Here is a 12,914-nt window from a genome sequence, read left to right as displayed (position 1 = left end):
AATTGAGTTTGCAGGTTAAGAACAGCAGTTTGTACATCTTGAAATAGGGCTGCACTTTGTCCTAGAGTGAGGGATGTATTATGGGTGAGTCACTCAATGATGGCAGCAGTGGTAATTTGATTATGCAGTGTAAAGGGGGCGGTGGCTGCAGCAAGTAGAGCTACTGTTAGGGAGACAACTATAGTGGTGATGGCAGCTACACCAGATCTCGCTGATGTCATGGGTGAAGCATTATGCCAAAGAGGAGGTAGGATTCTCACTATTCACCTGTAATATTTATGGGTAACCAAATTGCTGGAGGGGTGCAGCCAAAATAGAGGTGCCAGGTTTTATTTGTGAACATGGCTGGATTCTTGCAGGAGGAGACATGGACAGTATCATTGAGCTTGAGAGAGGAATTGGTTACTTTGAAGAAAAATGATGACAGAAGACAGGCTGCAAATGGTAAAACAGTACTGTCGGGGAGGAAGAGAGCAGAGGTATTAGTAGGAGGAAGGAAGTATTAGCATTCAAGGAAGCACTGGCACCTAAAGAGAGGAACAGCAGACTGAAGCCTATGGGCTACTTACATCCAGTAAATCTAGAAGAGACAGTGGGTCCCCATATACAATAACGTCTATTGCCACAGGTGATATAGGTGTGATTGAGATAAGGCTGGAATTGGGTGTCAGAGGAGGTATTAATCATTTTGAAGGGCCCCCATCCTATGACACCACTGTTTGGAGGGAATAGGGAGGAGGATTGGTGTCCAGCAGTACATTGCCAGCACATAAAGGAACAGCAGGAGGTGTGTGAAGACTGGTGGCTTTCATACATGGATAATACTTATTTCCACCCTAAAGAGTGAGTCTTTGAAGGAAAACACATGAAAATGGGGGCCGTATGAGATTAGAGACATCATTGGTAAAACAGACAGAAGCAGGGTGTACCATGGAGTTCCAGAGAGTTAGGTGAGCCTGTTGAAAAGTTGCCCTCAATCAAGGAAGGATGAAAATTGGAATCATTGCCAAACACATGGGGAAGAATAGAATTCCGGTCCACTGTAACAAAAACAGGGGGGTTAGGGACAAGGATCCATACTTGTGTGACAGAAAGGGGATCCAGAGTGCCACCCCAGGGCTACTACCCACCATGACGGGATAGGCCTGGAGAGGTGAGGTCCTATTTTCTTTAGATTTTTTGAACATGTTTTGGAAGAAGGCATCATTTGAATAAAGATCATCATAACTGGATGATAGGGGCTCTCACTACCTGATGAGGAAGAGGAGGAATCATGAGATCCGTAAGATGGTGGCACACACGGTGGGGGCCGCCATAATGGACCAGAAGAGGCAGCCTCCCTGTGATGACGTACTTCCCGATGATGTGGGAGTTTGGGTGAGGTGGAAAAATCTTCATCTTCTGCCAGAGGGGCAGAGGCCGCCACGGAAGAAGAAAGTGGAAGTGGGGAACAACAACATCCATTTTTCTCTGGGGAGGAGGAGCCGCCATCTTTGCTTTGTCCCTGAAGCGAGTCTTCCCTTAGTCTTCCCTAGAGGGGGCCGGCGAGACACACACTTCTGAGGCTTTGACCGCATGAGGGTCCAAACACTGAATTATTGCTGAGGTTATGGGAAAGAAGGCCGGGGGAGGTGAACCTCAATATGCTTTTGGGCTCTCTGTGCATTACACGTGGTATGCTCCCAGACCTCTGGGTCATCCACGTCAGCCGACTCCATCCATGGGGAGGTCTGAAGGACCAATTCCCAAAATTCTAAGAGCCTTTCAAGGGAGACCTTCATACCCTGCATTCTTAAGAGGGCTTTCAGTAACGTAGCCCGAGCTGGCTTATCATGACTTGGAAGATTATCCATCACATACTCCCGTGGGGATCACTCACTTGACTTTTTAGTATTTACCTGATATACGCGAGCCCCACATTGGGTGCCACTTGTTGTTTGTTTGTTTGTTGTCATACAGTTACTCTAGTTCTGAAGCTCGGATTGGGAGGGTGAGGCACAGAATCACCAAGCAGACTCTGGGGAGGTTTCTGGAACACTTCCATTTTTAATAGGCAGAGCAATAGCTTATATAATCAAGGAGCAAGGGGAGGGACACTGTATGCTGGGCATAACATGGTTGGTTGATGCCCTCATATTTCTATATCAGATGATCTTTTGGGTGAACGATGGAGACAGCAAATAGGAGGAACAGGATGTCCTTCAGCCAGCTCTAAACCAGTCTCAAAGGATGAGAGTGAGCATGCTCAACCTCCTGAGTATCCCCTACCATGCTAGGAGATGTGTGTGAGGCACACTTGGCTAAGCCATGCTTGAATTTCTCTCACAGTAGTTGTGCTTTGACTTTGAAAATTTTTAACATCAGTAAAACCATCTCAGGCAGAGCAGACTGATGAACTTTACTGAAATTTACATGTAAAGAACATACTTTCCCACTACTACAGAAACTGTCATCCTGTGATTTTTGACAGTGCTGTGCTGTTGTATGAAGTCTCAGTGAGCATCATGTGAGAGGCAAGGCTGAGGGCATCATTTCTATGTTTTAGTTGTAACAGAAGATAGGGAAAAGCAGAATTTCCTTTTGCTTTTTGGGGTAGAAGTAAGGCATGAGGGGAACAGGCTTTTTGTCTTCTGCAGAAGCTTAGTGCATAGTACCTGTCCTGTGTAGGCCGATGTGGCCTCACTCCTTCATACCAATCCCCACCTCGCCTCAGCCACATGACCTACCTGAACTGTGCAGTGCTTGTGTATGTCCTGGTCACCTCAGCAGGCTCGTCTCAGTCCCAGTATCCAGCATCAGAGTCAGAACTGTTTATAGAGCCATGACAAGAAATGCCAGCCCGTAGAGACAGGGACTTCATGGTGGAAGTCTCCTTTGCAACTTCTCAGGGCACAGCAGGCATTTACCTCTTACCTGCCATGTGCCAAGCTGTGGGTTATGTTCCAGAAGTGTGGCCTCCTATATTTACTTGTCAAATTAAAGAATGGATCTTTTATGGAGTTTTCACAATGACCATATCAGTTCATGTATCGCTACCAGAGAATCTTATAGAAAGGAACGAATCCTGAAGGCAGGAAGGAAGTATTTTAGAATTCCTCCTAAAGGCAAGATGATTTGTGTTTGTACAATTGCATATGGGCTTTTTCTTTTCTTTCTTGTTAGTTCATTTCCATTATCCTAAACTTTACTCTGTCTTTTAAAGATTGTATAGGATTTTCTACATAAAGTCACAGAGTCTCAGAATTTGTATTTAACTTAGAGTATTTACAAGTGTGATTTTCCTTGTAATGAAGTTTTTGCCCTACAAACTAATTTTGCTATGTACCCTTATAAGAGATAAAACTCAATTATATTTATAAAAGATTTTAGGTATTAAATGACTTTAAACTAAATTTGGAGACAATATACAAGAGTCTTGTGCTAGATGAAATTTTTATCCTAAATAGTTTGGGGACTGCTAGTCTTCCTTTTTTTTCTCCAAAGTTTACATCACTTGATCCAAGTATTAGATAAATAAGGTACTTGTTTCCTAGCTAAACCTACAAAGATACAAGGATCGTTTTCTACATTTGGAATGTAGTTTAATTTTTTTGACTAAGAACACATATTCAAACAGCTTACTCTCAGAAAGAATATTTCATCAGCAGCAGTAGAAAAACAAAGATGGCTCCATGTATGCTCCTTGGCTATTCTGACATGTGCCTACCGTAAAAGTAATGTGCTCAGTTTCATTTTGCAGTTATCTCAGTCTTCAAAGAGGAAGCTTTACTTAAATTTAGTTGTTCTCCAGGGGTTCTATGAAGGTCCTCTATGACATAATTGACAGCAGAAGCTCTTAGAATATATTCTAGAAGAAAAACCATTGCATGCGGAAGATTTGAATCAAGAACTGTCTACCTTTCCCTTCACTCCAAGAGTGCATTTCTGAGCTATGCCTGTCTTCTGGGACTGAACTGGTTCTTACAGGAGCCTGGCAGAGAGGAAAGGGGAGGATCTCACATTAAACTCTTGCCATGGTATGTGTTTAAATGCATAATTTAAACAAAAATGAAGAAAATATATATCACGCAGCTTACACTTATGTACTTTTATTAGCTATTATTGCCTAAGGTGACATGAACTCTTTCTCCTAAAACTTATTAGCTTGAGAGTACAACAATTATATTGCATTTTGTTTTACTGTGTTAAACATGTTATTTTGTTTCTCACTGATACTTAAAATATATCACAATTTTTAAAAATCATTTTGGGATTTATTTTAAAATATGAAAAACCTCAAAAAAAAAAAAGGATCCAAAACCCCTCTAAGTCTCTGAGAATTCCTGCTTGCAATCTAATGCATGTGAAGTTATTTTTAATCCGCAGTTGAGAAGTGTATGAGGTATAGTTATATAATTCAGTTACACATGAATTGCACTCTGCTTTTTCCATAAGCTTTTTTTAGGCAGCTTAATCAGCACATTAACTCTCCTGCTTGCTTTCAAGCTTTGTCTCTGAGATACAGGAGAAACAGTGTTAGTCCCGGTGATGTCATCCAGGCTGTGTTAGTTGATTTCCCAGCAAATTGCTGTCCCTGTGTTAAGATTTCCTCTTGACTGTCAGCTTCTGTAGGTTGCTAAATACCAAGACACATTTTAGACATCATTTCTTTCAGCTTTTAAATGCTAGAAATGAAGATATATTCTGAGACCCAGAGAAGTAAGATAGCTTGTTCAGAAGTCACAGAGGCAGAACTGTGGCTAGAAATCTCCATTCCTGTCTATGGCAGCCCCTCGGGAATGTCACTCCCTCAGTGTTTATCCTTTTTCTCTGCAATACCTTATGTGTGTCTTCTGTTTGGAGCACCTTGGATGACCACTGATGATTAGAGGATATTCTTTCCACTGCTTTGGAAGATTTTAAGGATGATCTGCATATCCATTTTTTGCCAGTGGTGCTACTTCTGGAGGTATCTGCCCTTCCTACAATGAGAGTCCATGCTGGTCTAGATGCTATTTAACTTGTTTCTCTGCATTGACTCTGAAATTAGTTAAAATTACACAGGGCATTGAATTCAGTATCATGATTGTTTGTATCTATTACATCATTCTGAGACCAGGTCTATTCCACCACCCTGCCTTTGGGATAATAGGCAAGCTACTTAACTTCTCTGTAATTCAACTTTCTCACCCATAGGATAAGGATAATAATTCCTATCTGAGAGAGTTGGAATGAGAAAAATATCAATTATTTACATACAAAACTTTTGGAATAGTGCCAAGTATCTTGACATTATTATTATTTTTATAGGCTAATTTGAATTTTCTTACTGAAAGGAATTCATGTCAAATGGATCAATAGTTATATAATACTTATACCACTTTACTGTTATGTATCATATAAATCACAAAAACACAAATTTAAAATTTATGAGATAATGCTGAGAAATATTTTAGATATGTTTTACATATCCTCAGAGGAAACTCTGGACAATACTGGTTTAATTGCAGCGGCCAATATTTTATGTCTTTCCTTCTTCAACTTTATTTTATAATCTACTATCAATCATCAAATGAGCAAGGGACAAGATTCTTTCCATTTCCCAAAACAACTCTTCCTGTGTTTATATGCCAGCTTTTGGCAGTTTCAGTGACTCAAAGTGTAGGGAAACTTACAACATTTATCTTCAATAATTAAGGGTTTCCCCCATCTAGTGCCAGTGAAATGATTCTGTAGTGATCAATCAGAGGCTGTCATGGATTAGCTACACTGTATGCTCCATGGTTAGAATGTTTAATTGATTGAATCTGAATGATATAATAGCTTTTTCAGTGTCTTTGTTTTTCTTTTTTCAGTGTTTTTGTTTTCTTAGTAGAGGGAAATGCATCAAAATTATCTTCTTTCCATATTTCTCAGTTTGTCAGTGGAGTATTTTGCATATGGTTCTAGTTACCATAGGGAACCACAGACATTCCACAGAGGCCTTGAACAGTCCATATGTCAGAGTCCCAGATGGGCTGCAGATGACATTTAAAATGAAGCTTATCTTTGAGTAGCTTTATACTAGGACATATCCCAAACAATTTGGTAAGTTGATTCATATTTCAGGTGTCATTTTTTCAATTTTTATGTAGTTATGAAAGTAATTGAGGCATCAGAAGATAATAAGCAACTGTGAAAATTCAAAGCCAATTTTTAACTTTGGTATTTAAGTAATAATCACTCACTTTTACTTTGGAGGAGGCCAAAGTGATCATTAAGTTAACATATGGATGTAATGATATAAAAAGTATAAATGTACTAAATGATATAAAAAGTATAAATGTACCTCATAACTTGTCTTTATCACAGTTTTGAAAGCAACTGTTAAGTAATAGGATTATCTTAGAATTCACTTATGATTTCATAAGTCCTATTCTGCCTCATAGTGTCTTAAAGGTAAAAAGTGCAGAAAGAAAAATAATGGTTCATTCAAAGATATTGAGTTGAGAGCAGCTGCTATGGAAGCTAAATCCAGCTGTGATTAAACTGGAATGACTTGGATTTAATGACTTTTGGAGGAAAAGAGTATTCACTTCTGTGCCCTTTCAGGGAGTTATGACTACCTACAAGGTGCAGTAATTGGAGAATGTCAAAGGCTACGTAGTTCCTTAAGTTGGAAGAGGCTGCATATATTGGTGCACATTTGGTGCCAGATGTGTCCAGAAGCAAGCTCTGACACAGTTGCTGATATTGGCCTGGAACTGTATCATCCAGCAGATTTTTCCATAACATAGTGCCAGCACTTTTGTTGCTCAAAAATGGTGAGCCAGTTTTGTTAGAGAGAAACAACATAAGAATGGGTTCTACTTCAAGGCTAATAGGTGATGCTTAATTTTATGTCGACTTGGCCAAGTTGCTTGGTACCAGTTGCTTGTCAAACACCTGTTTCGATGTCATTGTGAAGGGATGATTTAGAGGTGATCACCATTTAAATCAGTAGACTTGAGTGAAGCAGATTACTTTCCATGAGGTAGATAGGCCTCATTCCATCAGTTGAAGGCCTTAAAACTAAAAGGACTAAGCTCCCCTGAGGAAGAAGGAAATCTTCCTCCAGACTTTTCAAATTTGAAACTTTCCCTTGATTTCTAGCCACCTGGTCTGCCCTCCAGCTCTCCATCTTGACAGCCCCACTGTTGTGTAAGCCAATTCCATAAACAAATCTCTGTGTTTCTCTGTCTCCCTCTTTCTCTGATATGCAACCTATTGGTTCTGTTTCTCTGAAGAACTCTGATTAGAACAGCGTATTGACATGAGCTGCGACTCACGGTACTTTCCTGAAGTACACAATAAAATTTTCTCTTGCCATGACTCTCTACTCTCTATTTTTAAGGAAAAGTGTCAGAACTGCAATGACCTTGTCACATTTAAAAATAGAAGTTTCTTATGGGTTTACATTTATTTGTAATATAAACCATAAATATTTATTTCTGGCAGTTAAAGTATTTTTATATCATCTACATTGTTGCTTTTAAACCTGATTTGCACATATTAGGAGCACTACTACTATACATGGAACTATAATTATTTTTTCAGCTCCTCCCTCCTTTGATTCTTCTCTCTCTCTTTTTCGTTAGTTTTGTAATAATATTTTGAAGTCTGTTTATAAACTTTCAATATATGAACACTTTCATTTTATTTTCTTTTTTCTGCAACAAGGTCTCAATGTATGGTCAAGGCTGGCCTCAAACTCAGGATTTCAGGCATGTGTGACCACACTCAGCAGTTCATTTTCCAAGGATAGAAAACAACTCATGCATTTAATTCTCTGGTTTTATATCTTATTTGGGAAATGATTTCATAGAAAAATTTGGACATATTAGTAATCAAACCTCAAAAATTTCATTTCCCTGATTATGTACAGTTCTCTGATTTGTTACTTCATTCTTCATTCTCAAATGTATTGCATTGAGATGCATGTAATTGCTGATATTCAACCATTTTTGACTTACAACACTGTCAGCTTTATCATAGAGCCTGTGCAGTCCTAAGGAAGCTCCACTGACATACAGACTCCCTCCAGTTGAGAGTGAGCAGAGGTGAGATCACCTGGCCTCAGAATGCAGTGCTGCCCAGGCTCACTGAACCAACTGGAAAGTGCTTTGCTCTCAGGGCTCGGATAGGAGAGTGGTCCAGGGTTTGAGGTGACCAGAACGATGCTCTGAGTAGCCCACAATGAAGACAGATTAGTGAGAAAAGGAGATTTGTTGATGGAGGTTTAGGCTAGGCCAATGGGCTCTATTTTTTAAGGCCAACTCCTTAAGTAATAAGGTTTACAAAATTGCCACAGTTCCATTTACAGCTGGGAAATGCAATTTCCATTTTGAAAGAGGAAAAGATAAGAAACTGATGAAGATAAGAAAGTAGGCTCTCCTCTAAGATACAATAAAACTCCAAGATTGAGTTACACTGTGAAATGAATAAGAAATTATAGGCAGGATTGTGAAAAAGAATCAACAGCATATACAATACAAATAGAAACAAAGACAAAGTCATTGGTTTCCACTACTATATCATAAAACATTTAAGAAATAATAGCAAATAATGCTTTAGACAGCTGTACATGTGTGATTTGTTGTTGAAAAAATGTTTTTAAAATTTCATACAATTTGTTTTATGGTAGTTACTATTTTACTATTATCTTGTTTGATCTAAACTACATTATTAGTTCATACACAGAAAAGAATGTTCTAAAAATGTTAAATGAGGCAGGAGTGAAATAAGATGATTGAAGCATGTTTTATTACTTATAGTAAGTACAGTGTGGGTTTCCTCCTGTGGTCAGATAGAGCTGCTGCTTTGAGGGCAAGTGCGTGAGCTGTAGGACCTTCACTAACACAGTGTCACAGCATATCACAGCATGTGGCTCACAGAAGGACATTTCAGCAAGTACATGAAGTGCCATGTGAACCTAATCAGAACAGTACACAAAAATGGAAGGATTGAAATGTGGTTTGGAAAAGATGTTACAAGATAAAGTATCTGAAGAAAAAATGTGACTGCAGTGATGTTTGCCCTGTGATCATTCCTGTCTCAACAGACTTTAGGTTTGTGTTTGTTTTTAAACTCAGTTGTAACCTAAATATTTGAGTTAATCTAGTAGATACTTAAGGTCATCTGATCATTTTATTTTTGTAATATAAATCATCACAACATGATAAAATGTTGAAATAAGCCAAGAACACATAAATTAAGAAAAATAGTTAAGAAAGATAGATATCTTTAGATGTTGTGCCCTGTCCTATAAAAGAGGGAGACAGTTTCTTCTAAATTGCTTTAGACTTGAGGTTTATCAACCAACAATCTTCAGGATATTTTTTCCATACTAGGTATTGAAATTATCAGGGCCTTTGCACTGAGCTATATCCTCAGCCCTTTTTATTTATTTACTTTTTTTTATTTTGACACAGGTTCTCACTAAGTTGCCCAGTCTAGGCTTGAACTTTCCATCCTCCTGCCTCAGCCTCTCAGAAGGCTGGGATTACTGGTATGTGCCACCATGCCCAGCTATTTTCAGGTTTTGATGAAGCCATATAAAGTTTCTCAAACTAGAAACATTTCATGTTTCAAAAAAAAAAAAACACCAAAAAATTATCTTGAAAGCTAAGAACACTTTGGCTGCATAGTCCTGAGGCCATATACCTCAGCAATCTTAGTTGTAGTTGTGCTTTTGGATGAGGCAAAAGTTCTCTAATGTGCCTTTAACTCCTGGACAAGTTCATGTAGCTGTTACTGCCTGGTTTCAGTAGGCTCTGAGCAGAGTCATGCACTCCACTATAATGCTTCAACTGATAGTGGCCTGCACATGTGACAAGGTCTCATGAGATCATCATGGAGCTGTAAAGTTTGTCACCACTAATGTTCTTACCATATTTCTATGTTTACTTACACACACATTTTCCACCATGGTACAATGCCTAAAGAATTCAGCACAGTTCCATACCATATGGATTTGTAACGCTGGGGTAACAGGCTACCCTATCTGGCCTGGGTGTGTCATATATCTGCCATGTAATAGGCTTGTGTAAGTACACACCATGATGTTCACACAAAGAACAAATCACCTAGTCACAGCAAAGCATTGCTGTGCTTTATTTCACTATGACAATGCTTACCTTTTCACAGTGGACAGGGCAGCCCTTGAGGAGGAGAATTCCCTACTGAGTGGAAGGGCTGTGAGTATGAAGGAACCCAAAGAACTGTGAGGTTTATCTAGATGGACTCTAAAAATTCTCTTAATTCCTAAACTTCTCTGACTCACTTTATTAGCATAACCATTATCTGAGAAGTTGGTCTTTAAAACATTTTTTTCATTTATCTTCATACCATTTTAAGACAGACAGATAATAATTTTATCTAATAAAGCACAGGATATACAAATAGCATATGTCTTAGTTAATGAGTGGAGAAAGGCTGCCTGAAACCCAGGCTATTATATAACAAACACATGTGTTCATTTCACATTTATTAATTACCTCCTAGTGTGTAGGTTCCCAGATATCAGGAAGACAGTGGTAAGTAGACAAAGCATGTGATTCCATGAGAGTTTATGTTTTGGCAAAGGAAATGGGAAATAAAAAAGTGCATAATTTGACAGAGTAACAAATATTAGGAAGAAAAGTAAGTGGCAAGGTAATCTGTGTGTTCATCCAGAAAAGCTGCTCTTTAGTACCCCTTAAGAGAGTAACATTTGGTGGACTTAATAGATGTCTACAGAGTGTTCCATCCAAGAAAATCAGAATATACATTCTTTTCCATTGCACACAGGCATTCTATGAAATAGATCACATGCTAGCTCCTGTTGAAGTAAATGATAAGCAATTGAAATTTTACCCTGTATATTATCAGACCATAGTGCAATTAAACTAGAGACCAATAGCATAAGAAGAACTTCACAAACATATGGAAATTGAATAACACTCTCCTGAAGAACCAACGGGTCACAGAGGAAATTTAAGAAGAAATAAGACAATTTCCACAATTAAATGATAATGTCAATTCAATGTACAGAAATCTATGGGACACAATGAAAGCAGTTCTATGAGAGAAATTCATAGAAGTAAAGGACCATGACATGAAAACAAAGCGAACTCAAATACATGATCTAGTTCTGAACCTCAAGCTCCTTAACAAAGAAGATCAAGACAAATTCAAAGCTCATACAAAGGAGAAAATTATACAGATCAGAGCAGAAATCAGTGCAATGGAGACTAAGAAAATGATGCAAAAAATAAATGAATCAAAGGGTTGGTTCTTTGAAAGAACAAATAAAATTCTCAAACCCTTAGCCAACCTTATCAAAAAGAGAAAATAAAAGACTGAAATCCATGTAATTAGGAATGAAAGGGGTGAAATCACAACACATTTAGCAGAAATGCAAAGGATCATCAATACCTACTTTGAGAAACTATACTCCAATAAAATAAAAAACTCTGAAGAAATAGACAGATTCCTAGGTACATACGAATTGCCAAAGATGAACAAAAAGATAAAAATTCTAAACAGCCCAATTTCTATCAGTGAAATTCCTGGAAACAAGCCTTATTTTGATTCTGAAAGTGGAGAAAGACCCAACCAAAGAAAGAAGAGAAAAATCTCACTAAACTCACATAGATGCAAAAATCCTCAATAAAATACTGGTAAACAGAATACAGAGGATCACCAAGAAGATTTTTCTCCCTGACCAAGCGGGATTCATCCTTGGGATGCAAGGATGGTTCAACATGCATAGACCAATAAATATAATACACTATATTAACAGAGTGAAAGACAAAAACCATATGATCATCTCAATAGATACAGAAAAGGCATTCAACAAAATCTAACACAAATTAATGATTAAAAACCCTACAAAAATTGGAATATATGATTTTTCTCTGAATCTGATAAAGGCTATCTATGAAAAACCAATAGCCAACATCGTGCTAAATTGTCAAATACTGAAATTCTTCATGCTAAAATCAGGAACAAGACAAGAATGTCCACTATCACCACTCCTGTTCAATACTGTTTTGGAAAAATTAGCCAGAACAAATAAACAAGAGAAAGAAATAAAAGGGATAAATATAAGAGAAGAAGTTAAATTGCCATCACTTTCTGATGATATGATACTCTACCTAGAAGACCCAAAAAATTTTGCCAAAAGACTTCTAGACTTAATTGACAATTTCAGTAGAATAGCTGGATACAAAGTCAACACTCAAAAATCTACAGCCTCTTTGTACACAAATAACAAACTCACTAAGAGAGAAAATAGGGAAACAATTTCTTTCACAGTAGCAACCAAAAAAAAAAAAAAAGAAAGAAAGAAAAAGAAATATCTCGGAATCAATCTAACAAAGGAAGTAAAGGACCTCTACACTGAAAACTACAGCACTTTTAAAAAAGAGATTGAAAAGGATATAGGAAAATGGAAAGACATCCCTTGCTCCTGGGTAGGAAGAGTCAACATAGTGAAAATGGCTGTACTTCCAAAGCAGTTATACAGATTCAATGCAATCCCGATTGAAATCCCAACAGTATATTTTACAGGACTAGAGAAAATAATCCAAAATTCATTTGGAACCAGAAGAGACCTAGAATAGAAAAGAGCTATTTTAGGCAACAGAGACATGGCAAGGTATATCATTATCCCCAACTTGAAAATATACTATAGAGCCACTGCGATAAAAACTGCATGGTACTAGCAAAGAAACAAACCTGAGGATCAGTTGAGTAGATTAGAAGAGGTAGACACAACTCCAGACACACTCAAACACCTCATTTTTTCAGCTTTAATTGAGTTCATTGGTATATTTCAGGGATACAGTACAGTTACATTCATTGTTGAGATCTTGTCCCTCTACATGACAGGTCTTGGTTCTCATTTTTTCCCCTTACCCCTGCCCCCTTCACCC

At 38.0% G+C, this 12,914-nt stretch overlaps 1 pseudogene; it reads left to right on the top strand.

Moving 5' to 3' along the window:
- The first annotated feature begins 1,317 nt into the window (after positions 1–1,317).
- The window catches only part of LOC117284211, a 35,745-nt pseudogene continuing 24,148 nt past the window's right edge, over positions 1,318–12,914 (top strand).

The sequence above is a fragment of the Fukomys damarensis genome, unplaced genomic scaffold (genome assembly GCF_012274545.1).
Source record: "Fukomys damarensis isolate Sample0158 unplaced genomic scaffold, DMR_v1.0_HiC HiC_scaffold_35, whole genome shotgun sequence".
NCBI lineage: Eukaryota > Metazoa > Chordata > Mammalia > Rodentia > Bathyergidae > Fukomys > Fukomys damarensis.
Note: the sequence above shows the minus strand (reverse complement) of the source record. Positions and strands in the feature narration are given on the sequence as shown.